The 26,235-nt window shown below is 39.9% G+C and overlaps 2 protein-coding genes across 5 annotated transcripts in view; one reads left to right on the top strand and one right to left on the bottom strand.

The window, feature by feature from the left end:
• Positions 1–25,516, bottom strand: part of GPR146 (G protein-coupled receptor 146) — a 46,341-nt gene extending 20,825 nt beyond the window's left edge. Inside the window, exons 1-3 of one of the 2 annotated variants that reach the window (XR_005703185.2) lie at positions 24,933–25,516; positions 3,273–3,314; positions 2,325–2,680 (exon numbers count right to left, since the gene is read on the bottom strand). The gene's annotated coding sequence lies outside the window, so the exon portion shown is untranslated. Of the gene's footprint in view, positions 1–2,324; positions 2,681–3,272; positions 3,315–24,932 lie in introns of those variants that run through there. The other variant, XM_040078860.2, reaches the window with a different exon arrangement.
• C15H7orf50 (chromosome 15 C7orf50 homolog) overlaps positions 1–26,235 on the top strand; it is a 122,117-nt gene that overhangs the window by 63,992 nt on the left and 31,890 nt on the right. The window lies entirely within an intron of this gene.

Below are 26,235 nucleotides of genomic sequence, written 5' to 3'. Positions count from 1 at the left end.
CATGACTGTTAAGTCTTTGCTTTGGAATCAGTTGAAGCTCCAAAAATAGTGCTTTCATGTTAACCATGCTGTGCCACCTTTAAACTTCGCCTTTGCAGCCATGCTGTGGCATCCATAAAGCAGCATTTGGGATGTAGGCTGGTACTTTACTGCTGCAGATACAGCCCTGGCTGGTCAGCAGCCTTTGTTCTGGTCTTTGGGCAATCCTGCATCCCCCTGACTGTCAGCTGGTGGATCCCCGGCTCTGCCTGCCTCACTTTTTCCTTCCCACAGCTCTGTAAAGGCTTGCTCTCCGTTTTGGGACTTCAGTTTGTGATTTTCTAGTTACAAAATCCCAGGATTACAGGTGTGCTTCTTTACTGTCCTCAGGTGTCAGCTGTGACACTGCTGCCAGGATGTTGTGGTGCCCTCATTTTTAAAGGGTGATTAGGAGACCAGTCTGAGAGTAGCTATAACTGATGAAAGGATCAAGAGAATTTATACATTTGGCAGTTCTAACCATTTTTTACACTTCCTTTATGAACATGGAAAGGAGGGACTTGCAATAAATATGAAATTCTAAAATGTCACCTGTGCCCAACTTCTACAAAGTTTATTATCGTTACCTCTGTAAGAATTAAAAGTCAGTTCATGTACTCCAGAGCAGCAAATATTGTCAGACAATGTGTAATGGAAATTTCTGAGAGCCAATATTTGACGTCTTGAAATGAGAAGCATCCAGGATAACTTTTGAAATCACTTGAATTCACTATATATTACAACAAAATATGAAGGTAAATATTAAGGTATTTTCATCAGATGGCTTTAAATTAATCTTTGGATTTCCTTTTAAAAAAGAAATGAAGAATCTTTTAAGTAATGGAGAAACAGGCTACCCCTCATATTGCTCTCACTCTGAAGTATGACGTAGAGAAAAACTACTTGGAAGGAGTTCCATTTCCATGTTTAAACTCTGGTTATTTGAGTCCAGAATGCTCTTAAATTATCTGGTTTGGGCCTTGATACTGCAGATTAACTCTGGGTAGTTAGATGCGTATACAGAGGCACAGCAAAACCTCACTGAAATTAATACATCTTGTGTGGCCTGGGGCTCTGTCTCATGGGGCTGTTTTCTGGGGGTTTGTTTATTTTTAAGTGTTCTAAAATGCTTCCCAAGTAAGTCTGTGATGTTCCATAAATGACAGATGAGTAGCAGCAAACTTCAAACCCTCTTACAAAGTAGCTTTTCTTGGCTTTGTTTAGGAAAGTCTCTTTGATTCTGCTTGTATTTAATGTGCTGCTTCGTAACTGTGGAACATACATCTTCTCTAAACCAAATTCAGAGACTACCATGAACTGACACCTGCTGAAGTCTTTAATTAAAAGTGGTTTAATCTCTAACAATCTCTATGTACATAAGCAGAAAGTATCTGTGTTTCATGTGGACTTTGAACTGCCATTCATTTGGAAATCAAAGATTTGTAAATGAAACACAGTATGCCAGACATGATGATGTTTGACTGGAATCTCTTCTTGTTGGCATAGCTTGGTTTTCCTGGTGCTGTCAGCCCCTGGAATACATTCTTATTAAAAATTACAGAGAGAGGGAAAAATATAGAAGGAAGGCTGTATTAACTATATAAAAATATATTTAAAGCAGGCAAACACATACAGTGGGACCTGTAGTGGAGAATTGCCAGTGGGATCAGACTTTTTCAGCTGAATATCTTGCATGTGAATATGTTGGCAAAGCTGTTTCTATACCAGCTCTAGGTTTTGGTAAACCAATAACAGATTGGTTTTTTAGCAATAGCCTCTTAAAGGAGTGGTTGCCCGTGGAGCTGCATATATGTAATGGGTTTATGACTGGCCTTCAGTGAAGAATTTAGACTTAAAAGCTTGTCTTGCTGTAGCTGATATCTTATTAATATATCTTTTCTGTTTTTATACACGGTCTCTAAGATTAGTGTGGTTGAGTATATTGAAAGTAATAAAAAACAGACACAGAAAAATTGTTGCATGTTTAAAGAAAAAAATCATAAAATGAAGGAGGAAGTGCATCATTTATTATAACACCATGTAGAATAACGAAAAACATACTGCAGGCTGGAAATTTGTTAAGAGCTGAACTCAAAAAGTTTCCACTCCCAAAAAAAGCCTTGGGGCCTCCAGCTGTAAGCCTGTGGCTAAAGAGGCCCTATGGTAAACTGACATAAAAAATAAGTACTCCATAAACAGTCAGCTCCTGTTTCACAATAGTTGGAAAGATATTTTTAAAAAGTATTGCTATTGATGCCGACTGTACTTTATCAAAGTAAAGGGAGGCAGTGCATTTATGACCAGAACGTTAAATTGGGAGTTGGACGCTGGGCACCAAAATGTTTATTGTACATGGGAGAATATGAAAAAAGATGAGGCGACCTGCTGAGAGCAACAGAACAGCAGCTGGTACTGGCAGAGCTGGAATTAACGTTAAATAATTCCTGGCTTCTCATCCTTTGCTCCTTAGACTGGGCTGCACAAGTCCCCCGTTCCTCTCCACGCTGTGCAGGTGCCACACCTTGTACCCAAACACGTTCTTTTGTTGTGTGCAAATACCCCTCAGAGTATTGGTGGTGTTTGCACCATCGGTGCTCACGTGGATGGAATTAATTGGCCACTTGGAGAAGACAGGGTGAGGTTTTGGGTCTGTCCTTTAAATCTGAACAAATTAAGTTTAGATTAGAAGTCTTTCCCAAAGGTGCATCTTCCCTGACAAGAGGGGCTTGGCTTTGGCTTTGCCTTTCTCCTGATCAGCTTTTGTTAATGAAACTCGTCCCCATGGGCTGTGGGCTTCCAGGGCAAGTTGAACTGTCAGGATGCTCTCCCAGGAAGGCATTGCAGCCTCCATTCCTTCTTGTGTTTGCAGAAGTAATGCCAATTAAACCTTCAGTGCCCTCAGGCTGTTTCTCCAGAGGTTTCCCTGTCTGGCAAAGAGCCCTGGAGTGCCTCAAGGATGATGGGACACTTCACAGAGTCCAGATTTCACAGACTTAGAAAGATATAGTAAAATGAATGTAACTTTATGAGACTGTTTAGGTGGCTGGTTTGTGATCTTTGAGAAGGACAATCTGAGAGTTAATATCATTTATCCTAGCTACATCTTCAGTCAGGACTTGCTATTCCAGTACCTTTTTACAGAAGTAAATAGCAGGTGTAGAAGTCCCAGTTTTGGTAAAGATTTTCACAGTTTTACATTGATGAAATAAGCATGCACAATAATAATCACACTGTATTGCTACAGCTCTACTTACATGAGGTGCAGCCCAGGAGAATGTCAGTCTGAGATGGAGCCACTGGGAGGAGAAAACAAACAAACAAAAAAAGATGAAAGTTACTTCTAGGTGATTCAAAGAAATTAAAATCTAATCAAATCTGATAAATATAGATCACTTCCATTTTTTTTTTTTTTTTTGTCTTGCATCTCCCTGTACCATCTCTGAGTACCATTTACAATACCCAGTGTTTTCATCCAGTGATTAGAGACTCTGTAACATAATTGTTCATGGTTGCTGTTGTAACGCCTCACAGTGGGGCTGATAGTTTTATTTATACTTGTGAGATGAACTGAAGATCTTGAATAAAAGCTGTAGATTGATCTAAAAATAGAACCATAACTTCCTTCTCCTCATTAGAAATGTCATGCTTGGTGGGTTAAAACTGACATGTAGCAGACCCAATATGAAATATTTGTCCTGTAATATGATACCACGATAAATGTCGCTTTGGTTTGTTATTGTAATAAGTGATGGGTTTGTCATGCAGTGTCACATTAATTTAATTTCATATGTGATTGCCCCTTTGCATGCTATGGGGAAAAATATAGAGAATTATATTTTATTGCATTGTAAGAAGTGTAATATATCTATCCACTCAAAATTTGTAACCATTATTTCAGTATGCAGATGCAACTTATCTAAAGGGGAAGAAAAAATAACTAAAGCATTGATTTCCATATGTATTGCAGTAGGAAAAAAAAAAAGTATAAACAGGCATACATAAGGAATTAGAGGTTTGAGCTGAGATTAATGATTGAACAGTAATATTTGTAGAGAAAGGCAAACTTTAATAAGAGTAGATGACTTTTCACCTAAAAAGAAATGTTAACTTGTTCAAAGGTACTTAATTATGACTGAATTTTGAGGTAAGTGGAATACTTTATCTGGGAAAAAATTTTTAAGATAGCTGCCTGTGCCACTTAATTCTTTTTTGTATTAAAGTTTTATTGAGAGATGGAGGCTGGTCTGTAAAAGATCTGATCTCATTCTGATCCACTTTTTGTCTACTATCAGCACCAGTTATGGTTGTTACTACCACATTTTCCAGTCAGGGCTCCCCTGCTCTCCTTGGCCTCTCTCTGCCCTCTGTTTGACATCCTGTGGTTGGCATTTAAGGGCCCAAGGAAAACAAACAGTGCAACCAGTATTTTGCTTGTAATTTTAGTTTCATAGTTCAATGGAGAATAGTAAATAGAAGGACAAACTGTTACTATTTTATGTGGTCTTGATCTTAAGAGAAAGGGATTTCCATGGCTAATGTGTCTTTGTGATGGGCCACACAGGTGGAAATGCCCAACACCGACTCTGGTGGCTGTAAAACCCTGCAGCAGTGGCTGGCTCATCAGTCTCTGGCTGGCCTCACTTTTCAAGAACAAAAATAAATCTGCCACAGATCCATGCAAAGAAGGAGCAGCTGTTCTGTTCATACTTCCATGCCAGTTTAAGTCACGATCAGGGACGCACTGGGACAGCTGCCCTGTGCTTTAGAGCAGAAACCGATTGTGGAGAGCTGCTCCTGGTGCCTCTCGCTGCTGAAGTCCCACCTGGACACAGCTGGGACACATCTGGGAGCTCCAGCTGTGTAAGGACAGGCTGCAGGAGATGGTTCCCCCTGAGTAATGCAGTCCTTCAGGGCTTCTGTTGTGTCTTGTGGCCTCATCTCCACGTGAGCATGGATGTCACTAGAATTAGACATGTGAATTGTTGAATTCAGCTGGCAAAACTGCACAAGTTTCTTTATATGCATAGCTGTCACCGAGACACACATAGAGAGGTGCATCACTGAGATCTGCACTCCGAGGACCACTGCTGTGTGCTCATAGAGCTCTTGGGGCTGGGTTAGAGAAAGGTTCTGTGGTCACCCAGCAGTCTCCAAAGAGAAGCTTTGCTACTGCTGACCTGCTGCAGCTTCCCAAGATAACGTGTGACTCACTGCTTTCCTCCTTAGCTCCTCAGTAGCCCTTCTGCATTGATTTTCTTCCTTTCTGATCCTTGCTGTTGAAGTACAACTTCTTTTATGTAGTAAATAACGTTTCAGGATTGATTAAATCACAACATGAATCATAATGGAAATGCTGAGCTATACACATGGCTCTTCACATCTGTAAATCTGTGGAGATGAATAACAAGTTCTATAGTGACAGCCTTAAAGTGGGTTTGCAGTTTTGCTGGGAGCTGAACTCACTGGTTTTTGTTTTAATGTAGGCAACTTGAGTGGAATAAAATGCTGCTTAATCAGTTCGAAATGAAATTGTGGCATGGGCAGAATGAGCATAGTTATTTCTAGATAGCTTAAAGAATGGAGTATGATTTCAAAGGTCATGTGTAATTATACTTTTATTCATGAGGCCTGTGTTTTATATTATAACAAATATAATTCATGTGTTGTATTAATTGTACAGAGTTCTGAATCAGAACATAAAATTTTGCAGTGCTATAATTTAGAAAAATGAAAGTGATAAGGAGTACCAGCTATGTAGCTAATGAAGGAGTTAATTTTAATGTGTGTTTTAGCCCATTAAGTACTACAAAGCAAGAAGTGCTGCTTTGCCAGCACAAACCAAAGGAAGGCAGTTAAGTACCACTCCCTTCCCCAGCCAGCATTGCTGGGAATACCAGAGAGCTCCGGCAGTAGCTTGCACAAGAAATGTGCAAGAAGATATAAATCACTGGTGCAGATCGTTGTTTAACAAGGGAAGTCTTTTGTAGTCTGCATGTGGACGTGAATTTTTCTCTATGCAAATATTTTTATCCTTTCAGGTTGGACTAAGTTTTACAAAGTTGAAAAGCCAAGAGCTCAGGTGTTTTTTCTGTGTGTCTGGACTCTCCAGAGGCTGGGATCTGCAGGACATCCAGGACGTGATTGTTCATGCTGTGCTTTGCATTTTTCTTTTTTTTAAGAGGTCTGAAGTGTTTTCCTTGTGTGGTTTCACAACCCATCTTTTTTTTTTTCCAAACAGCAGGAGTCTTATCACTAGATCAAATTTGGAATTCACTGCTTCCAACAATTGTCTAATGGATCCACATGTTTACACAGCATGACACTGGCATCCAGATAGTGTCATGAAACTCCCCAATCACTACTACTGTTTCAGGCTTCCTCCCTGCTTAAAAACAAAAAGGAAAAAGGGAAAAACTACAGACACTTTTTTTTTTTTTTTTTTTTCTGGTACTCAGGAGAGCACTGAATGATCCCTCTGTTTCAGCCACCAGTTCTCTCTCACGAAATTTTGGAAAAGACTTCTTCCATCTGCTTTAACTGAAAATGCCAACTCTCAGGTATTTTTTCCAGTACTTACTGTATCAAGAAACAGATCATAACATCATAGAATCCCAGAACTGCCTGGGTTTTAAGAGACCTTAAAGATCATCTATTTCAGCCCCACTGCTGTGGGCCCACCAGACCAGGTTGCTCAGAGCTCCATCACACCTGGCCTTACTTCCAGGGATGAATGCTGCAGAACGGGAGACTGGAAAATGGCATTTCCAGACCAAATCCTTTCTTCCATCCTGAGACTCCCTGCTGAATGGAAACTTTTATCTGTGTGGTGGTGTGCCCCAAACTTGCAGCACCCATGCCACTGCCTCACTGAAGCTCCTGATGCTTCTCGCTGCGCTGATGTGTCCCTGTGCTGATGTGAGCATTTGCCTGGCCTTATGGTGAATCAAATCACCCAAAGGATCTTTCTGAAAACCAGAGTACCAAGGGGCTGGCTCCAGGCACTTCTGTAGCATGCAACGACCATCTGTAATTTACTCGCCCGTGTATTTTGCCGAGTGTTTGATTCCTATTCCCTCTTATTGGATGTAAATAAATCAGTAGCGGTTACTTGCCAACAACCTTCCACGGTCATTTGCTCTGAAGAAACTTAGTCCCTGGTAGCATTAAGTGAAGGAAAGGGAGTTTGGCTGGGACACCAGAAGCTTTCTTTTTTTTAATGGTCTCATGGGATCTTTCACTTCCACACGAGCAACTGCCTGAACTGGCCAAGTGGTCTTGATTTAATGTTGCTTTATGAACACGACTTGTCGCAGCTGCAGGATGTCATAACCTCTATTTCCTTAGCTTAGATTTGAAATTTGGAGCCATATGATTCAGATGAACCACAACTGCCCTTGCTTAATTTATCTTGATGTATTTGTTTTGAAAATACCGTTGTTCGCTCCAAGTTTTAGCTGCTAAACAAAATTAAGCTGATCTGCGCTGGTAAATGGGGAATACTGACCAGCTTGATTAAAAAACTCCCTAAAAGCTGCAAAGGAAGCTCCAGTAATCCTTAGCTTATCAGTGCCAATGAAAATATTTCATTAGTGTAAACTTAAAAAATCAAAACTTGTTTTAAATAAAAAATTAGAGATTGTCCCTGAGATGAGTGTAGCTCTGATACAAAAAGAAACCCCAAATTCTTACAAAAATAATTGTATGTTGTACAGTATTTCAGGGAAGTACACTGAGCTTACCAAAAACTGTTGCTGCAGACAGGATTCAGAGAGTACAAGATGATGAACAGAACTGGGTTGGCTTTGCATTCAAAATTTGATTTTACAGGGCTCCTGTTCTTGTGCAGCTTAGAAACAAGCTTCTGCATTTGAAGTAAAGCCAACTGGATTTGTAAAGATAGTTATCTTATTCTCTGGCCCCATTCAAATCACCAGAAAATATTAAGGCTGACAAGCCTAACTTGATACACTTCTCAATTAATATTTTTATGTTATAGTAGACCCAGATTTGCACAAGTGCCAGATTTGAAGTCATTCAGCTGGTCTCCAAGTGGCAGATGCTGCCTTCACTACCGTACATCTGCTCTCCACAATAGTAAATATTAATGTCAGAGTTTAGTGTCTTTCTTTGTAACTTATTCCATTAGAGAAATCTTATTTTAGTCCATTTTAATATGAGATTAAACTTTTCAGTTCTAGGTTCACAAGTACAGTGTGTCAGCTCCCTGTAAGTCCTTGTTACTTTTGGCATTTTGTCTTCTGGTGAAATTTATGTGCTTATCTGTTGAGCAGGATTTTTTTTTTTGTTGTTTTGTAAATTATTTTTTTAAGAGTAACTCATCTAGAGTAAGCAGTCAGAATAAAAGCTGTGCCATGTCCTTTCTAAAGATACTTGATTGTGTGCTTTAGATGTGTAAAATAAATTAAAAAAAAAAAAAAAAGAGAGAGAGAAGCAGTCTTTGCTATGGCTTTAGTCTGTTAAATACAAAAAACTCCCAAACCTTCCGCAGCATTTGCAAACCCACCCTTTTATTGAAGAGACTGAGACACAGCAGAAGTGAGAAATCACCCAAAAGGTGACTGGGTGGCCAGTGCACCCAGTCACTGGAGGTCTGTCTCAATTGCTAATACGTCCTGTGAGATTTTTCTTGCTGCTTGTTATGTAAATGAAGATTCTCATTTACAGGCTCTAATTTGTAGAATTCTTTTATGATTAAGTTTATAGATGTAATAATCTAACAACATTCTTAACTTCCACTTTCTACAACTGCTTGTTTGTTGTGGTATTTTGTAAATTTTCTTATTTAATTATCCATAGATGCTCAGAGGGACTAAACAGAAAGTTTGGGAGCTGGGATGCTTTCCCAAATGTTGTTTAGAGCTGTTGGCCAGTCACTGAACTGCTTGTGCAGTCTGAAATAGAAGTAGCCCCAGCAGCACCTGCTGGAACAGCATCTGCAGGATGCTAAGTTTGGCAAATCAACATTTGTGTGTTGATAATGTGCAGGTGGATCAGTGTGAGGGCACCCGCAGAGTTGCTTCTGATTGCCAGGTGTGTCTTACAGAGTGGAAAAGTGTGGAGGAAATTGTATTCAAATACTGGAAGTTACCTTACAATTTACATGCAGTTTTGCTTGATGGATTTTGGGCAATTCTCCTTACTGCCAAACTGCATGAGTGAGGTTTCTTTTCCTCCTTCTGCCTCCTCTCCCTCCCAGGATATTGCAACAAACTGGTTGTGAGTTTAGTGTAAGGCAGTGGAGGCATTCTGGATTTAAAAGCTGGTGTTGGTGTCTGGAGGCAATGCTATGGCCCAGGGACTTGGCTGAATGCCTTAGCAGTGGTTCCATGACCAGCTGGATCAGTTTCTTGCACTTAACCATCCTTTTTTTTTTCGTTTGTTTGTTTTTGACATGGTCACTAAGATTTAACCTATCCCATATTAGCCTGTGCTATGTCCCAGCCTCGTAGGCTGACCTGACTTTACTGATATTCGCACACACACAGAGCTGACATTTCACACAGGTCTCTGTCAGAGCTGCAGAGCTGATGGCTGAAGAGCACTTTCTGTGACCTGCTGACAGCTCGATGGCACCATGTGTGGCCGGGCAGCTCCCAGGAGGGGACGCGTTTGGCCCCTGGCTCGCTGGGCGAGTTGAACGTGGGCACTTTCCTGCCAGGAGCAGGAACGTGACCACCTCCAGACGCTGGGATACCTGCACTGCCTCCCGTGCTGGTACCTGCCCGATGGCACGTGGTTCTCTCTCAGCTAGCCTGCTGCTGGGACACAGAGCAGTCTGTTGTCAGTAGCAGAGGTTCCTGACTGGAAGGTTTGCACTGTCTAACAGAAGTGAAGGATTGCAGAAGGGAGTTCTGGGAGAGGATGGTGAGTGCTCTGGTGCTCGAGCAGGGAGAAGCTGGAGGTGTGCTGAACGTGTTGTTGAGACAGAAGAGAAGAATGGGATTTTGCAACCAGAAGGAAGTGGTGTGGTTGATTTGCCACATCACAGTTCTCAGTGGCCCACCCATTTGTTTTGACATAAATACCTACTCTCGAGCTACATCGAGGCATGAAGACGACACGTACCCTCGCACTTGTGATCTTCAGGGTTTGTTGCTGCTCTTTGAAGAGTGAGCTTGATGTTTCAATGTTTTGTTTGGAGACTCAAGGATTTAGATTTGTAATTCTGCCCTTCTAGCCATTTCCCTGATTTACCTTGCAGGGTAAACATTCTTTTGTCACGTTTCCCAGACATCCTTTTCCTTTTCTTTGCTGTTGGCTTAGTTTTGAGTTAGGATATGCAAGTCAGAGGTGCCTCCTTGGGAGCAAAAAAGCCCACAACAGCTAATGGTTTGAGTGAGCTAACTATTTTCTCTGTTTAGAAGCAGCAGCTTACTTTCCAGTATGCTGGAAGTCCTCAAACACAGATCCTGCCAAAGGCACTGACTTAAACTGCAGCAGTGCTTAGGAGAACATGCTCAGGTTTTCTGGCAGCTCTTACAAGCCACTTAGAATAAACAGGCACATTGCTTGCAGCGAGTGCCCCACAGTTTGGAAAGCACTGCTGAAGGCAAATTTGTGAAGAATTTCTTCTTGTGGTTATAGTTCTCCAATTTCATTTCTTCTACAGTGGGTCTAGTTTCCTTAGGGTTTGATATCCAGGATCTTAATATCAAATCTGGAATTAATACAGCTGTATTTAGAGACTAAGACATTTGCAGGGTTCATAGCAATAATTTACTGTGTGGCACAGTGGGGAACTCAGTGTGTTTTAAACATTCTCCCCCTGTGCATGTACAGATTTTTATAGTTGAATTGAGAATTTATAACATGCTGGGTCTCATATTCCAGGTCTGTTTGTTTCTAAATCTATACACAGAACTTGGACTAACTCATAAATTTCTGCAGATGAAATGAAGGCTGATTAGAATTTTAATATTAAGGAAGGAAATAGCCTTGGGTAGTGCACTACAGAGCAGAACAGGCCTTCTGTTAATACACAAGAGTATTACTGTTTTCTTGAACTTTGCCTTCCAATCCAATTATGACTTGTGCCTAGAAATCATAACTCTGGTGCCTCCCAGTTGATAATGTTGAATGTTATCCATGTCCAAGCTTATATAATTTCCAGTAGTAAAAACAACCTTTATTATAAAACTGCTAGATAATATGCTCTTAAAATTGAGTTATGGGCAATAGTACATGGTCTTTGTTGATAAACAAAGCAGTCGTGATGGTATATCAAATTGACCCAGTTCTGTCTCATTTTAAATTAAAGGAAATCAAAAGCTTTTTCTTGGGATGTGCAATTCCTGTGATGACATATTGTGTAACTCACGCTTCGTGATAAGAATGAAGACAAAGCTTTCAATGTAAATGATTTTTTTTTTTTCAAGTCAAGCAAAGTAACGGGAATGTCTGTGTTGGCTTTCATTTTAAGCACTTCTGTGATAGCATCATGCTCACAGTATGAAGTGAGCTCATCCAAGGAGTAGTTCCAGCCACTTCCTTTATCAGCATCAGCCATCATAGCTCAGAACATGTTCCGTGTCCTCCTCTCCTGCCCTCGCTGGGAACTGGATTGGACAAGATGCTGCATAATGCCCTGGATCTGTATTTACCATCCCTGGCTGCAAACATCTTTGCTGCACATTTACAGCAGAAAATACTATTCCTGATGTGTGGAATCACGTTCTGGTATTATTTAATGAAAATCAATTCTGATTCCTCACTACTTCAGCGTATGTTATTAGCATAGCACAACGAATCATTTTCTTACAAAGGAGGTGACAGTTATATCCTTGTTTAGATGTTGCCTGTGTATTTATAGGATATAAATATATGTAGCCAAATGTGGTGGCTAAACTTGCCTGCTTCTCCTGCTGATTTCCGTGGTTTTTGCTTCATTGTCCGGAAAAAAAGTGACAATATTCTCAACTCCATTGCATCCATCACCAGGTTTGGGGAGATGTCCCCTCTTGGCAGAAAAAGATCAATGCATATTTGTTTATTTGGGCCTTTAAATTTTATAGCAGACTTCTATCATTTATTATCTATCTCTAAGAAGTTTTGTTTATCTATCTCACACCATTAAAACGTCACATTAGTGGCACAGTCTGAAACATATTTATCCCACTCTAAAATCTCAAGGGATTGTGCACAGGGGGTTTATTTGCAAGTAGGTTTATTTTAGATTTCTTCCCTTTTTTCTTTAATCACTTGTGTAATGTGTTTGAAATGTATGTCTGTTGTTGACTCCTTTTTGTGTTCCACTGGGGGAATTTGATTTTGCAGCAAAAAGGATTGAATACTAAATGTTCTTTTTGCATGGGTACGTAAGAGGGTATTTTCTTCTTTCAGTCAGAGAAAGGCATTCCTAGGATTTAAGGCCTGATAAAGTAACAAAAAATATAGCAAATCCAAAAAGGCTAAAATATAAATGTATTTTTATAATTTGGGGGTTTTATACTGTAAATCAGGGCAGAAAGAACAAACTATATGAGAGTGCCATTCCAAATGAAGAAATTGAAATTACTACCTTTTGTCATCCGCATTGTAAGAACAGTATGGATGAACTCTGACTTCTTTAGTGAATTTTTTTCCCCCTATATTAGCTCACAAGTCTTTCAGTAACCAGAAATACACAGGTTTATGATGACTTGGTAGAATGAATCTGATACTGACAAAGAGAGTTGTATTCAAAGATTTTTGTTTCCCCTTTGTTTTTTAAAGTAGAAAATTGCTAATGTTTCCTTTGTTTCCTGAACTTCCAGACTGGAACTGAAGTTGATAATACTGTTCCCAGGGTAAAGTACTCTTCACAGATCTTCTTTGTAGAGCTTATGAATTCTTTGGTTTGATTTCTTGCCATTTTTGGGCAGAGCTCAGTAAGTTTAGTGTTGGTGTCTGCATTAGACTTGGCATTTCAGTAACATTCCAGTTTAAAGTTTGTGATTCAGTGATTCAGTGCTGAAGGTGCAATGAGTCGGCAGCTCTGGAGAGACTCGTTTCTTTCTGGTGCCATATGTTATCTTTGATCAGGAAGCCATTTGAACTGAGATGCCTTCAGATATAATATGAACAAATATAGAAGGCCAGACCTTAGCAGACAGTTTTCCTGCAAGGGAGGATCCAGTTGTGGTTTTGCCTACAAACACTTTTTATTGGTTGAGCTACAGTTTTTAATTACTCACAACTGTGAGGGATTTAATGTCAGCCATGTGAGCTCAATGAGCACTCAAAACTGAGTTACCATTATGAGTTTTCCATGTATTTTTAGTCCTTCCCCCCTCCTCAATTCTTGACTCAAAAGCTGAGGAGAAGGGAATGTGGCTGAAGATTGCCTTCTTCAGTAGATCAAAATGCAAAGCCTAAGCCACTGATCCAACTGGCATCTTATACTACAAGCTCCTCAAACGATCCCAGGCATCATGCAAAATTCTGGCATCACACCAGGGAGTTGGTGGCACCCAGTGCTCCAAAACTTACCAGTACTGCTTTTGGCGACAGACACGGGCAAAGTGCTCCATCATGTGCCAGGAGCAGTGTTCCTGTCACTACCCCTGGAGATCTTCCCACCCAAAGTGGTACCTGCCCTGCTCAATGTGTTCCTGAAATAACCAACCAACTGCACAATCAAGTGGGCACACGTGTGTAACTCAAGAATGTCCCCACGAGCGCTGAATGAATTTTGCAGCTTTGTCAGAGGTGTTTCCACCTAAGAGTTTCCAGAAGAACTGGTGGGAGTGCAGCAAACACCTTCACCCATCATTCTTCTTGAAGGATGATGCTACATCCAATGCTTGTTCAGGCAAAGACATCTTAATCTTATTGTAATAGGTTCTAATTACTCACTTCTGCAAGATCCCTGCCTGGGAGTCACCACAAGCCAGCTACTCTGTGAGCGATTATCCCAAGAAGTTAATTACTGTGGAGTCACTCCAGCTCTTCAAAACGTATTGCCTGTACCGATAGCATAAACCCATTTTCCTCTCCACTTGCTGTGGAGCCCTTTGTACCCTGGGTTCTGTGTTAATGAAGGCCCAGAAGTGCTGCTGTGGCTTATTCCTTGTGCTGCTGGGTCTCATCTACAGCTGAGCGTGGGGACACGGCTACAAAAGGCACTGAGAACCAAACAGGTCAGGTATTACATGGCCTAGTTTTTAAAATTCTGATTATCACTCTGGAGAAAGAGCCACAAAAATGCTACGGAACTGTCTGTCTTTGTAGTGGATTTTGTGGCTTCCTATTTGCAACATTTGTTGCGAATAAATTTTTGCACTTTGGCCAAAACAAGACTGTTTTTATGACTCTACTTCCAAATGTGTTGAAAGCTTATGTTGCTGTGTTATTTATTGTACAGCACTTAAATAACTTTATATACTGAACATATGCTAAAGCAGAATTCACAAATGGCATCTTCCTCAGTGTAATTTCAGATGAATTTCAGAGAACCTGCAGTTGGTGTTCTACTGCAACCACGTAACTTTGCAAGGAAGACGGACAATTTAAAAGTTTTGGGACAGAACTGGGAAAATCATAAATATTTGAAATTATGACAGTACCAGGAACATTAAGCCTAATTTGACTGAAATCCAAATACAAACCCTAATCTAGGAAGCTAAAAGGAAAGTAATGAAAGATACAAGGCTTTTACTAGGGATGAAGGATTTCAGAAGCCTTTAGAGGTCTCTGTGCTCTATTATATGGGTTATGTTTCTGACACCTCCCAAAATTGTTTTAAAGTAGTTTTTTATTTAAAAAGGAAAGATATACAGGCAGTTTGGCAGTAGGTCTACTCTTTGAATAGATAAAAATGCCTAAAAAACCTCTTTGACAGTTGCTTGTAAGAAGAGCTGTATTAGATCTTTTTCTGCTTTTATTTCTAGTAAATTTACTGGCTGAACAGCTTAAGAGGTGTTTCAGGCTAATTATCCATTTGCAAGCAACAACTGCGTCTCAAGTCTTTTGATCATGTGCCAGTTTTAAACTGAAAACAAACCTTGATATGACTGCACTTTTCATTTCTCTAGACTTTGTCTTTTGTAGTTACTCAGAAATTTTGCATAGATTTTAATATGCATGCTCCTACTGTCAAATGTGTGTTCCTTTCACTTAAATGACATAGACATCCTAAACCAGCTCTGTTTACTTAAGTGGTAAAGGAAGAGTGGTTTGCCATATCAGTTCTTACAGCATGTAAGTCTTTTCCTGTTAAAAACACTCCTATTCCTAAAACATTTCCCATTATCACTGGTGTCCTGACAGCAATAATCTCCTAGTAGGTCTAATCCGAGACCAGGTTAAAAAAAAAATAAAAAAAAATTACAACTCCTAAAATGCTGTGAGCTCAATTTAACTTTTGTTCTATGGTGACCAAAGGGTAAAAGAAACCCTTTTAAATAAATTTGTTCTCTTTCTAAATAGATAACTAGCCAAATGCATTTCAAGTATTTGTTCAACTGATCAAATATTTCTTTAGGTTTAGAAAACAAATTAACCAAATGTTTGAAGAATTAGACATTTTGTACCTGAACACTTCTCTGTGTCATGACTTCTGCAGTGATGACCCTAAGTACTGTGGTCAAAATAAAAGACCCTTGCCATGAAAATAAGTCAGACAAATGTTGATTTTTTTTGGGTTTTTTTTAGTTCTTCATGAAACAACTTAACTGTGGAAATTCACAGTCTTTTTATTTTACCGGTTTACTTAAGAGAAAGTCACGCCATTGTGTCAAATTTAAGTCCTTGCTTCTGTAGATACACTGACTGGCTGAAGTACATATATATATATATATATATATATTTGGCAGAAACATAACTTGATAGTAGAACATTAGTTTGAATTTGAGATAAACACATTTCTATGTGTGTGGGTTCAGAAAGCAGAACAGTCTGTCCTGGCACTAAATAAACACAGTTCCCATGTGGAAATTCTCAATTTAGGTGTCTAATTAACTTCTAATTCAATGACTATGCTTTAAGATCACTGGTATTAGATACCATTCCTCTTTCTGCTCTGGAAGTAGAAGCTGTGACTCCTTTTTCACGCTGTTAGGGTAGGATTTTGTACTAATTAGCTAATAGCAGGAGTGGACTCTGAGACACACAGATATGCCAAAGATATTTTTGCATATGACAAAGAGTTTTAAGTAGACCAAATTAAAGTTTTGGCAGTAAGATTTCAAAATTTCAGTTAATTCTTACGATTGCTCTGTTCCATTCTGCTTGTAGTGTCTCCTATCACAGTGTGTGCCCTCTGTGAGCTTCGACTTGGGTGATTATTGGATGTTCTGTTTACAGAACTGTGAGGCTTTTTTTGAAGATTGCTAGAGCTTAATTCCTAGCAGGCCACTTGCTTTGAGTCATTGCTTAACTGAATGTTGTGATGCAAGTCCAAAAGGAAATGCAAAGGGAAGGACAGAGGATGGCAACACTTGCTGTTCTTTAACTGCCTTGACCACATCTTGCAATATGTTTTTATTTGTACAGTATATGAAGATAACTTGTTTTCTTTATTATATTAGGTATCGTAATGAAGTTGCAGGTATGAGTTATTAGTAGATGGCAGCATTTATTTGTTTAATTAGCTAAATGATACAAGTGAAATTTCATTTTGAACTCAGTCATCATCTGTTAAACTGCTGGAGCAGAACAATAATTGACTGCTGCCATTACCCACTCCAGAATGAGCAAGCAAACCCATGAATTTTTGCCACAGAAGACTTGTTTCTGATGTGTTTATTGAGCAGTGGTGGGTAGCTAGTGAGTGGAGGGGGTTTTCCTTCTCATTGGACACTGCAGGAAGGAAACCAGCATCTTCTCACTGGGGTTGTACCTTGAAATGGCTACAAAACCTTGACAGCTCCAGTGGAAGCTGCCTGTCTGTTCCCTGGCTGTGCCTCAGAGTTCCTGATGGGCAGGTAACCAGCGTCTGTGCCAGACAGTGAAACACTGTAGATCAGGGAGTCACAGCTCCAGCAGCCAGAGGAGAAACTAATTGAACCAGCAGCTCACCTGAGAGGATGAAGAAACAGAGGGAAACTCCCCTTTTATACAAATACTCTCAGCATTGTGGAAATGTGAGTCCTGTACACTGTCAGACATTTATTATTTGCTATACTGATTGTCTGTTGCCATTTTTTAAATTGACTTGCTTGTGTCTGTAAGAAATCAAAATTATAGTTTTTTTTAATAACACAAAAAAACTGAGTTCAGGCCCTTGGAAGCAAAAATTTTGCTTTCTGCCTTAACTAGACCTCTACCATCATTTTGAAATTAGAGGGAAATAATTGAAAGCCCAAAACAGCAATGCATGATGCTACTAAAGAGCAACAAATACCAAATGATCTGTGGTAATTTGAGAGTTGACAAGCTGCAGTTCATCACCCCAGTATCTAAAAGGTAGGATACACATAGCAACATTACGTATTTTACACTTATGTTTATTTTAAGGAATTTTGTCTTCAGCCAGAGGGTGCAAAAAATGGGATCCCACAAGCTGCACAGCCACTTGCTTCCACCTTTCTATCACCTCCTCCTTTTGCTGGCAGAAATGTTCACAGTGAATCAAATTAACAAACTGATTCAGTATTAAGGTAACCTTTGTGAGGGGACAGAGAGGTAATTTTCACCAAAATGCGTTTACAAAACTGTGCAAACACTTGTGCCATGGAAGAGGTGAGAGAAGATGGAGAGTGTGTCTTTTGGCAGCAGTACTGACTCATGCAGGTTTAAATTGTTGCTTAAAACTATTACCTGAGATTTTTATTCATAAGTGTAAAGCTTTCTTTAAAGGGCCCAAATAGAAGCATTTGGTTGTGTAATCTTTCACTCTAAGCAGAATATGCTCCATCTAATTTATAAGCACATTGTTTGTTCCACTGCAGTCACTATGTGGCTGTATTTCTTCCATTAAGTTAATAATCTCCATTCTATATAATGTGGGTATTCTAGTGTAAGGCAGGCAAGGAAGAAATCAGAGCTCTGTGTAATGACATTAAGCTTTTAGGTTACAGACAGAGTGAAGGACTCACAGCTGCTTAACATATGCCCTCTGCCTGAACTCGCTTTATCACTTGGTATCTGACTGCTCTCAACATATAAAAAGTTGCTGTGATTGATAGTCGGTTATACAGTATTTGTCAGGGTGAACTGAATCATTATGTGTATAGATTCAGGAATATAGAAAAATAAAGCTGAAAGAAGAACAACAAAAACTCTGACATCTTTCCCATTCATTAGGCTTTCCTAAGGCAACTGGTTTTGTTTGCAGGAGTTAGTGGTTGCTGGTTTCTTGAAGCAGCAATTGCTGAGTGATTTAGAGTACATCTCTGCTCTTTTGTTTGGATTTCATTTGCGAAACCATTTAGTGTTATAAAACTGTCAACTTAAGAACATTCTATATATTTTGCCAGTGAGGGCCTCCTGTATGCAGAGTTTATGCATTTCTCTCCATTTTGTGTGCTGTTTGAATACTCAGTATATATTACTGTTCTTCTTTTTCTGGTTGTTCGAATAATTCCCACTGCCTTCTTTAGAGCAGCAGAAATCCTTGAAGTAATTATGAAATTGCATCTCAGATCAGTCATCAGATATTGCTAACCACAACATCTCACCCTTGGCCAAGCCTAGCCCAGCAATGCAGTAATAGAATGTTCAGCTGATGCTTAAAAACACTTGAAATTTAGAAATCCTGACTGTAACTAGAATTGAATCATGTACCTAAACATTAGAAAACATAGACCAGAACTGTAAAATATGTTAATTGCAGTAGTTAAACCACAGTATGGTACCTTTCTAAAATCTCAGATGCCCTAAAATAACCAAAAACTAGAGTTGAAAAATGTTACGCAGACTTTTATTACCTACTCCTCGGAACTTTGCTCACTGTTCCTCTCCTGCAGAATTCCTTTGGTGGCTAAGCTCAGCTTTACATTGTGTGGAAGCTGTAGGGCCCAGGTCTACCATCATTCTGCACAACCTCAATCTCTCCTCGTCTTGCTGCTGGCCCTGTTTCATGAATTTCATGTATTTATTTCAGATTTTTTATTCCTGTTGTTCATAAGGTATGGCAGATTTAAGTCATCAAGTACTTAAACTATATAAATTTGGTTGTGACAACTTTCTATAACTTGAAGAAGTTGGAATCTGTCATGAATTTGCACCATTTATTGTTCCTGGATGCTTGGTTGGTCGTGTATAGTGGGGGAGATAAGCCAGTGCTTCTAAACTGCTTTGGAATTTTTGGAGTCAAAAGTTTTTAAGGTTCAGTGACAGATTTTAGGAAAGTCTTAAATACCTGAAGAGTTCACTCAGTTAATCTGGAGGAATCTTTGCAGGAAGTACAATGTTTTGTCTTTGCTATCTTAATAAGAAAACAGATTTTCCTGGCTTTCCTAACTTTTCCAGTGTTCCCTGTTCTCTTTGACTTCACATTTCAGTAACCATGCTTCCTGCATCCCTGGCAGGAGATCTTATCTCCATTTTCCACCTTTTGACCTTCCAGTACAATTTTAGCTCCCAGCATTACAAGGGAAAGTATTAATTTTTAAAGAAAGTTTTAAAAAAGAAAAGCTGAGGAAATTTCTTTGTGAGACTTGTTTGAGTTTTTTTTTTTGTTTCGAGATTGCAATTTTACTTAACATGTCTTAGGAAACATACTGACTTTTACTTTAGTCCTCAGCAGAGAAGCATCATAACTGCTTGCTCATCTCACATTGACAATAATGGAATATCTCTCATTAAGGTAAAATATTTTCATTTTAATTGTAGTTGAATTTTTCTGTTTCAAAGTATATTTTATTGTTTGCAATTACAAAAAGAAATATGAAGCTTTTCTGTTGCCATTCAACAGTGAATTCTGACATCTTGGCTTTTTTCCAGACTAGTTACTTTTTTTTAAATTTTGTTTTGGAGATCGGGATTTCCCTTGAGGTGGACCTTCCATTTGCTGTTAATCTCTCTCTTCCTATGCTCTCCCTCTCTCTCTCTCTCTTTTTTTTTTTTTTTTTCTTTTTTTTTTTTTTGCTAGGCACAAACTACTTCACTTCCAAAGCTCTGCAGTCTAATCCCCCTGTAGCCATTATCCCTATGCACTATGGAAATGTTGACTCTTGGTTCAGTAACAACTCAAACATTTACCTTTGACCATCTGTGTTTTCAAATGACCATCTCCAGTCCTGTGCTGCCCTGTGTGCCATGAAGAAGTTCCTTGTTGTTCCTATCTTAAAGCTTTCTTTTGATCCCTGCAAAATTACATGATAACAGAACAGGTATGTGATAAACTTAATCCTCCCATTGGTGGGTCCAGGCTTTCTTGTATTTCACATATTATTCCACCTGTAATTATCCACTCTGTTTTGTACTTAACTTTAAAATTATGTGTGCAGCTGTTGTTTCCTGGTGTATTTATACTTGGTTAATCAAAGATGTAAAATGTAAGTTCAGCAGGTAAAGCCTGGCTTTAAAACTATCATGAGTTGTAAATTCTGTCCATGTAAATTCTATTTTTATACATATGCTTAAGCTATTTGTTGTTGAAATATAAATTAATACAATTTTATATTAGGATAGCTTGCTAGATGTCTTAATTCCAAAATAAGCAAACACCACCAACATCCTGTTTTGTGCTGCTTTTACAATAATACTTTTCAGTGTGGTCTGCTGGAATACAAACAGGTTTTATGGAGCATTTTTACTGAACAGTCAACAGGTTTTAATTTAGCTTCTTAAATCATAATTGTTTTCCAATTTTCTGCTCTGCCTCACAAACGCATAATGAAGGCACACCTGATGCTATAAAAACCAGATGTCATTTCAGTATTTTCAGCTGTGTGATAAATTTGGAGAGCTTAAAAGTTGGTATCATAGTTGTATAGTTACCAGAGAGCTCACAAGAGCAGAAAGCATGTAGAGCGTTGCTAAATAAATAGGATTTTGGAATGGGTTGCACTTTATTTTTTAGAGACTTTCAAAATTATGGAGGGAATTTTCTTAAGGAACTTTCAGGAGGCCGTTTCAAACTTAAAAACAAGCTCAAATTCTTTCTCCCTGCCAGTCATGTTAAGTACCACTTGCACTTGCTCATGGGGATTTGAAGAGCAGTGCGCAGACCTGAAGGAAAGTTAGATTGTGTAATTCATGCCAACTCTTAAAAACATTCCTCCTTTACCATTCTCCTTGAGAAGGAACTTCTTGAAACAGAATGTTCAGTGGCAACTGAGCTGTGCCTGAAATACAGTTTTATAGCACAGCTTTAAGGTACTTGTTTCTTTAAACATTTTCAAATTCTGCACACAGGTGTTCAGAGGTCTTTTAGTGGAAATTATATATATTTAGAAGAAGGATCATTTCACACAAATTAATTGTCACAACCTGAATCATCCACCTCTGGTTATCACTAAGCAGGAAGTCAAATGCAGAAATTAGTAATGCCCATCACATTTCTTCCTTATTTTGTTTAAAGGTGTCTCTCTTTTCAAAACCAAACTGAGGGTCCAGTTCTCTGTCTCCCCAACCATTTATTCCATTGTAAAGCAAACTGAGAGGCAAGACGTATGCTGAGGTAGTTGATACCCTTATGCTCAGGATGAAGGTGCAGGACAGTGTGCTCGTGGGTGTCTATTTTAGGGTGATTGAATCATGAAATGATCACATTCTGCTAAAGAAATGAATCCTGCCCACTGTGTTTTCTTGAGTGTCTTCTCTTGGGTCTTGTTCACCTCAAATGAAAGTTGCGTGTTCCTGCCTACATGTGCGTGTGCAGCTGAGTGTATATAAATTCAGGTATGGGTGAAACTCATTCTGGGATATTTAGCTAGGTTTTGATGATGATCTTGGTATAACTGACTAAAAAAGGTGCTGTTTTTATTATGAAATGAGGAAAAAAGTTCTGTTAGGTCTGGGAGAATATGGAGGGTTTGAGAGTAGTGTATATGCCCCAGGACATTGTTTCCCTGTACCTATACATCCTGTTAACTCTGCAGCTGAAGACAGTGACAACTTGTTGGCAAGAAGGTGTGAAGTTTTTTTTTCTGGGTTTTGTTGACCTTGTTTTTAATGAAAATGTTTCCCTAAGTCAAATATAAGGATTCCTGTTGGAATTGTAGGGAAAACCACCTTTCCTACATATCAATAACCATTATTTTCTACTTAACATTTAGTATTCAGCTTCACTGATCTTTCCCATAAATGGCAAAAATGTCCTTCTCCAGCTGTATGTTAATTATGTTCCATTTTTAAGTCAGAATGGGTACATTACAGAGAAGCTGTCAATTTGAGACTGAGCAAACTAAATATACTCAGCTGAGTGAATCCAGCACTGTGAACATGAACCGCTGGTATAAATAGGAAAGGAGACACCTTGAAGCTTTACCATATTCAAGAAGTGTCAGATCATGTTCATTTGAGAGGGATGGCAACACTCTTTTTCCCCCAGTGCAGGCATGAATATTGTTTCACTGAACACAGGCTATCCAGCTGTTCAACAGACTGGTGTTGGCACCTTTATTGCTGAATTTCAGCATTTTTTGAATGACCATTCAACTTGGTTTTTATAATCCCAGGTCTTTTCCTTCGTAAAAACTTAAATGGGGGACATTAAAACAAAGTGTTTGTCCTTCCATCTTTCAAATACTTCCATCGATATTTCTGACTGTTTCAAAACCTTACGGACTGCTTTCAAACAGCTCTTTTACCAACAAGCATTGCTATGAGGACAATTGGCATGAACTATTAAGAACTCTTGATTATGATGAAGATGTGTTTCATTGAGGACAAAGCACTCCTGATGATATGGGACCTCCAAGACTGGTAGAAATGTGAAAAATTGGTTCCCAGTCGTTCTTTTCTGTTGTACCCAACTCAGCAAAGTAACATGGGATTCTTCCAGATTTTCCAGAGGGAGAGTCTGAAGGATAGGACACTGTGCACAGAATTGGCTTTAATAACATTGACAGGACTGAAAAACCCTGGTGTGGCTGCCAGAATATCTGTATTTGATCACAACTTCTGATCAAGAAAATACATTTCTTTCTATATTGTGTGTTTGAAAAGAACATATTCCATTAACAGTGGTCACTCATGCCACTTGGCTTCTGAAAATGCATCACTATGAACAAAAATATCCCACACTTTAAAGATAGTACTTCTATTTTTGCTGAGAGAGTAATGGGGAGGAATATCACTTGAGGAATGTCAGTACAAGCGATAAGTGTTGTGTAAGTCCCACCTAAGCTTTCCTTGTCTGAAATGTTAAGTAAAGACTTTAATGAGTTCCTCTGCATAGGGATAAATTTAGCTCCAAGAGCAGTGCAAAGCAGACTTGTTGATTGGTGTGGGAATGATTGCTGTGATTCCTGAGCTATGAAGGTGCTGTCATTTCTGCAAAGGATCTGTGCTGGGGAGGCAAAACAGAGAACTGACTCTGCAAAATGAATTGTGGGTCTGTGGGTATGCCCAGAACTTCATGTAGGGTCCTGTTCTATTATGAATCGTAGCTTTGGTTTTTTGTTGTAAATTACTGTTCTTTAATTACACCTTCAGCTATAATTTTGTGATAGTTTTGTGTGAAAAGTTCAAAACTGGATTAATAAATTAGTCTAGAAACTTTTTACTATTAAAACACTGCCTCAGCTATTTTCATAGCTTTATTAGAACATGTCATGCTTCAACTTATGCCCTTTACTTTTGGTCATGGAGGTGTTCTCCAGGTCATTCTTTATGTGGGTGAGTCATCCATTTCTGTGTGATGTGAAAATAACAAAATGACCCTTTAAAAGTGTATGTTTTCCAAGGAAAGAGCAACGCTGCACCTGCAGATGCACATCTGCACTTGTTGTACTAAATTCATGCCTTCTGTCTGCTGGTACTGAGCTGGAGATGCTGGGAAGTCTCTTCTCTCTACCTTCAGACTTTGATAAAGAGGTTCTGAAACATTTAAGTGGAATTGGAGGCATCCAGTCCCTCCCCTGCCCTCTCCAGCAGTGAGCATGTGTGTTGCTGTCAACATCTCATGATGACCAGCATGAGGGGGACAAGCATTGTTGCTCTTGCTCCACAGGCAACTATTTATTATCTGTCCCAGTGAATTCCTGCCTCTGCTGGAGGAGAGATGTAGCTATCATTATTTTTGCTTGCCTTGTGGAAAGCAGGCTTTGATTTCACTACCTGTGTTTCACTGAGGTCTACAGAAATTATCTGAAGTTGGCCAAAAACTTGAGGAGAGTGCTGGGATCTACAGCTGTTACCTGCGCCTTCTCCATTTTTATTTGGGATAAAGCCTGTTTGCAGTAGGCTAACTGCAAATACACACATGCTGCATAAACCTGTGTCGGTCGTTCCTAAACAGCGTGCCAGAAATCCCCCTTGGCTGTGTCGACGACTAATTGCCAAGTTCTTTTTGACAAAACAATCAGCCTAGCCCCCCATGCATGCACGCTGCTGTGAGTCGCGGTGCAGAGCAGCACATGGAACTCGGCGCAAGTATGTTCTGTATGTGGCTGCTATGGTGATTAAAATACATAAATAAAATAGATAAATATGGACCATATTAGAAATCCATTACTGGCGCGCTCTCAGATCACAGGCAGCTCCAGCGTGCGGTGTCAGCCGTGTTCCCTTGCTCCGAGCGGGCCGCCGTGGAGCGGGAGCTCCTGGGGGGGCTCCACTTGGGCAGTGGCCCTGTCCTACCTTGTCAGCTCGCAAATTCAACACAAAACGGGTAAACAAAGGGCTTTTGTGCACGGTTTATAGTTCAGTGAGGATTAGTGGCCTGGCACGGTTCTCAGACGGGACAAGCTTAGCGTTAAGTCGCCCGAGGTTAACGAGGGCGGACGTGGGGCAGACTGCAGGCTAGAGCAGGAGGGTCTCTCGGCTTTTGGGACAGAGGATTGTCAGAAGCAGGTTCTGCTTACCTGGGTTGGTGTGTCCGTCACGTGTTCCCAAGGTTCCAGGTGCCTCAGGATGTGGATGATCCCAGGCACTTGCTCGCAGTCCTTCCCGCAGCACCACAGGTCCCCTCCACCGGCTTGGACATCCTACCCTCTTCGTGGGCTCCGACTGGATCAGATTGCTGCTTTTCTTCCCCCGCTCACCTTTTAGCATTCTCTGACCGTAAAATCCATCCCTTTCCTGAAATGCAGAACCGTGCACTTGTCCAATGAAGTTTTTCCTGGCGGGATTCAAATTCCAAGCAAGCCTTTTATTTCCTTCGTGCTGGGGGGAGAGCGAAGGCAGGGAGGCGAAGGAAAGCACTCGCTTCCTTTAAATCCCCACCAGCGTCTTCCCAGCGCTGGAAGCGAAGTAGCTTGTCATGGTGATCTTCGGAGTTTAACTTTAGAGGGGGAGGGAGAAAGTGGAAAGCAAACTGAATGCTGTAGTGGAGATTTCTCTCTTCCCCCACTGGGCCCCTTGCCGACTGTTTTTATTGATTTCAATCACTGGAGGCTCGCTGGCTCTCAGAAGAAACACTGTGTAATGTGTTCTTTCCTGGCTTTCATTAAAGAAACTCAATGCAGTGCGGTCACGCTGCCGAGCTCGCCTGGCAACCTGCCTACACCCTGTGGTACCTCTTTCATTGGAGGAGATCGAGCTCGTGGTTTGGGGTTGGTTTATTTATTTTTTTTCTAATTCTCCAGCAAGGATTTCAAAACAGCCTCTGCTCTGCTTCTACCTCCTCTCACAGCCCAAAGCCTTTTTAAGCCTCAGTAGAAATTGTCAGCACCGCTAAAGGGGGCGACTTTGGTGGCAGTGAAAGCGCTGAGTGCTGCGACAGTCTCGTGCTCCTTGTATTAAAATTCCTCTGCGTTTCTGGGGAGGGGTTAAAGGGGCTGTGTGTAAGCCACAGGGATGTGGATACAAATGATTTCCAAGGGGGTTCCTTTTTTAATTTTTTTTTTTTTTTTTCAGTTCCATGTTCTCCTGCTTGCTTAACACAGTTTAATTAAGAGCAGGGGAGTAAGCAAAATCCTTCAACAAATATGTGAACATTCCTGGCTGTACTGTAGTTGCAAATGAAGCAAAACTGCATTCCCCGAGTCTGCAGTTATGGTGGTGTCTCGAGTATTTCTGTTGTACTCAGGGCTGTGATACTGGTGGAGGAAAATGAGAAATACAATACGATCCTAATTTATGCCTTAGAACTTAATCTGCCACAGCACATGAGTATGTACTTTATAGGAGTAACAGTCTATAAAGTGGAATTCAACAAGCTGCATT

Source organism: Hirundo rustica, chromosome 15 (genome assembly GCF_015227805.2).
Source record: "Hirundo rustica isolate bHirRus1 chromosome 15, bHirRus1.pri.v3, whole genome shotgun sequence".
Classification (NCBI taxonomy): domain Eukaryota; kingdom Metazoa; phylum Chordata; class Aves; order Passeriformes; family Hirundinidae; genus Hirundo; species Hirundo rustica.
This window is presented reverse-complemented; position numbering and strand designations above follow the sequence as displayed.